This window comes from Anas acuta, chromosome 17 (genome assembly GCF_963932015.1).
Source record: "Anas acuta chromosome 17, bAnaAcu1.1, whole genome shotgun sequence".
Taxonomy (NCBI): domain Eukaryota; kingdom Metazoa; phylum Chordata; class Aves; order Anseriformes; family Anatidae; genus Anas; species Anas acuta.
Window position 1 is genome coordinate 7,816,913 of NC_088995.1, and position 4,255 is coordinate 7,821,167.

The window sequence follows — 4,255 nt, forward strand, 5'->3', positions numbered from 1 at the left end:
TCTGAGAAGCAGCCACAGTCCTGTGGTCCAGATCCTGCTTCAAGAAGAGATCGCTGCCTCATGTACCTAGCTGACTGTGGCTGTAAAACAGCTGCATCAGCTCGTGAAAAGGTTGGCTCTTCCCATGGTCATGTGAAAAGTGGAAAAGCTCAGGTCATGTGAAAGTGGAAAATCATGAAGTGATTTAATTTTTTCCTTCTGATGTTAATTGCTGGTCTCAATTTCAGCCAAAGACAGGCCGACGAACTGAGCATTCCTTTGCTGTTTACTTTTCAGCACACATTTTATGCCTTGGCACTGTCAGCGAGAGGCACCACCGTCACTGTTAAAACCACACGGGTCTTGCTTCAGTGGTTTTCCGAGTATGTTCATCTTGTACCCAAATCTCCACCTTAGTGGGCTTCCTGCCTGCCCTGTGGTCTTCCTCCACTCGCAGAGCAGTGCCTTCCACATCCATGTGGCTGTGAAGGGTTGGTCTGAGTCTGGCACAGAGATGTCTGACATGAAAGAGGTGACATTTGCCAGCTGTGGGCACATAAAACTGTGAAACTGAGCCAGCTTCACCAGCTTAATTAACTGCGTCCCTAGCTGCGTGAGCTGGAAGACCATGAGACCCAGAAATGGCATGAGGGGAGCAAGTAAGGCGAGACGTAATTCCAGGAAAAAAAATATATATTTTTTTCACAAGCCTGGAATAGCAAAGGCTGGGTCTCAGTGGAGCCTGGCCACACACACTAGCTCGGGGAGTCAGATGTGTTTGTCCCATTGGGCAGCAGTTTCTGTTGCATCTCCTTTCCCATTATTTCATGTAGGAAGCAAGGAAAGGGTTGGGGCGTCGCCTTGGTGTAGAGCTCAGGAAGGCACAGCCTGGTCCTGCCTCTTGGTTTTGTATTACCATGTGTACTGAGCTTCACCTTTGTCCCCTGCACGTTTTCTTTCCCCCTCCCCCCGCATCTCCATCATCTTGCTTTCCTCCAACTCCCTTCCAACAGCTCTTCTTTTCTTCTTCTGGACTTTTTTGTCCCATCCTCCTTTCCCATGCCCACGGGCTTATCACGGGATCGCACTGCAGCCTTTCCCCCGTCGAAGCTACCTGACTGTAGCAAAGTGACCTCCGCTGCATCCGCCAGCCTCATCCCGACAGTTACGCAGAGAAGTTCCCCGTCTGCAATCAGGAAGCAAGTAACCGGGGTGGATTTGAACACAGGGATTACAGCCAGAACAATAATGCCTTTGTAATGCTGTCGGGATTATTCCTCTCCCGTGGAGTAAAACCTAAAGAGCAATCCCAAGTCTTCAAGCAAACAGAATCTCCAGCTGTCGGTGCTTTTGCTTCCTCTGGAGGCAGACACATGCCTGTCCAAACACAATATGCCAGAAGACCAATACTTGGCATCTTTTATTGAAACACGCCACGGGTCTGAAGCCCTTTAAAAGCGATGGAAAGGTAGTGAAGGGAAAAGCAGGCCATAAACGAGGGCTGGGCAGCTCAGCATCTCTCAGGGGACAGCTTCCTGGTTAGCATCCTGATTCTCAGCCCAGTCCAGCTTGTATATTACTGCGCTTTGGCAGACTGTATGATATCATCTTTACCCTCGACGATGATGTTCTTGCAAGTGCAGGTGAGAGAAATAATAGAGACTGGAAAACTGCTACCAGGAGAACTGCTCCAGAACATCAGGCCCTTTGTGCCTTCCCATCAGCAGTTTGCTGGAGTTTTTTTTCTTGGAGCAGTTCTCACTCACTTCACTCTCAAACTCCTTTTCTGGGTTGCTGGCTTTAACTGGAAATGAAATAGACCCTTCTGAGTCCAGGACAGGCAATGAAGCCCTTGTGCTCTTATTTTATTTTTTTTTTTTCCAAAAAAAATCACTATATAATTGGGGCTGAAAAAGAACTGGACAAATCCTTCCTCCCAAAAATGCTCATGCATTTGCTCCCATGCATATTTTTTTATTATTTTTAAGGAAAGACAGGACGTCACACTTGCAGGCTGTGCTGTATTTGTAATCCCAGGCTGGAACCAGAGCCCCCGGGGACTCACTCACTGCCAGCGGCCGTGGTTGGGGCACGAAGCGTGGCTCCCTCTGCCCCAACCGCCCTGATGGTTTTGACTTAGCTCCATCTCTGGAAACAGTGAGCACGCACACTACATAGTATAATCTTGGTGTCTTGAGGATTCGGGCCTGTCCTGTTCTGTGCTGCCAGCTGGAAGAGAAGCCACGTTCCCTCTGGAGAGATGTCCCTGCGCATCTCCTGCTCAGCCGGGCTGGAATTACGTGCTGCTCTCCACAGCCGGGCGCTGCTGTTCCCTGGCATCTGGCTCCAGGATCGCTGGCTTTTTAGCTTGCAGTGGTTGGTACACAGGCACTGCGATCCCAAGATTAACTTGTCAGAAAAGGAGATTCATGAAAAACCTCAGAAATGGATTCGGGAGGAGGGTACACTCGGGGATTCTCTGAATAGCCGGGGTTTTCCCAGCCGAAACCCAAACGTGGGTGTCCTGAACGAGTAGGCTTCCAGTCTGTGCTCTCGCCATCCTATTTCCCAGTTGCTTCAGCTGCTGTCTCTTCGTTGCTCTGTTCTGTAACACAGCCCTTGCCTGCATTGTTATTGCCTCTGTTAGGCGAGCTGTTTCTTGCCCTGATCCCTGAAGTGCTCTCCAAAGTGATGAATCACACCTGCGCTAGTGAGTCCCTGCTCACTAATGAGGCATCTGCTCCAAATTCTGCAGGGCTCAGTTGATTGAGGCAAGGAACTACAACCCACCTGTGGACAGCAATATCCCTACAGTCCTCAGGAACAGCTCAAAAGTCCCCAGTGAGGCTGAGGGCAGTGTTAGTCAGGGCTAGGCAGGAATCTTACTGCACGAGCATCCTTACAGCTGTGCCTTACAGCACCGGCCGTGGCTCCAGAAATGGCAGCTTCTCTGGGAGCAATGTTGCATCCCAACAGGTTGAGCCTCCCCAGCACAGGGAGGGGGTCAGAAAGTTTTGTTTCAGCCTCCTGCTCCCTCTGAGCTTCCCGGCCAAAGGACCCCTTTGGCAGCCCTGGCTCCAGCACCGCAGCAGTGAAAGCTGGGGCTGGTGCTCATCCAGCCGGGCTGCCCCCGAGCCGTGGTTCTGGGCTGGTGATACCAAAGAGGAGCAGCCTGTTCTGAAAAATAAATCGGTAAATGCACCTTGTTTGTGATTAGGAGCTGAATTGGTGCTGCATGTATGAACGGGACATTGCAACTCAACCCTTTTAGGCACCACAAGAGCTGCTGCCAAGCATCCAGAGTGGGGATGGGGCAGAAGGACCCCCAGCCTTTCCTCTCTGCCATCCTGAGGATGGACGTGGGGCCCCGGTGCGGAGATTTACACCCCGGGTAGCAGGGGAGATGCCCTTTGGTCGTTGCACCGGAGCCTGTGCCATCGCGTAGTAACTGCTGGGCACGTGCCAGCGAGCGTGAGCGAGCTCCTGGTGCAGAAATCACACCTCTGTCCTGCTGGGTGCACGCACTGCCGAGGTGCCCAGGGCTGGTGGCGAGGCACAGTCGCTGCCTGCAGCTGAGCGAGAAGGAGCGGGGTCCTCTCCTCGGTGGGAACACGTCGGAGCTGCCACCGCCATCCTGTTCTGTTTTTAAACAGAGCGTCATTATTGAACCGCCTGTTGCCGCTTAATTACCTGCGTCGGAACACAAAGACGTTAAATAAGCTGCTTTTTTTTGTACAAACTCCTTCGGTTTCCTATCCTTTTCTGCCGTGCCCTAAGGAAACCTCCGTGCCTGTTTCCGAGGCTGGATGAGAACTTCCCGAGCTCTGTCCTTGGGGTGGTCAGGGGCTGAGCACTGAGCTCCTGAACTTGGGGCAGCCCGGGCTGTGTGCAGGGGGGCTCTGCACCCCCGGGGCGGTACGGATGAGGCCCCAGGGTTCAGACCTACAGCAGGTCCCCAGACAGAGCCCCGGGGGGGGGTCCCAGCCCCAAAGCAGAGCCCTGGGGGGGTCCCAGCCCTCCCGGGGTCACCGGGGCTGGGCGCGGGGCAGCGCTCCCCGGGGGGCTGCGACCCGGGGAGGGGAGAGCTCGTTCTGCGGGGCCACCCCTTCCACGGGCAACCCTTTTTCTTTTTTTGGGGGGTTCCCACCCCCGGGTGCCACCCACCGGGGGCGATGCTCGGGGGGGGGGGGGCGGCAGCTGAGCCCCCTCCCCTACCGCGCGTCCCCTCCCCGCAGCGCTGCGGGAGCGCCGCCCGGCTCACCTGGGGAGGGACGGG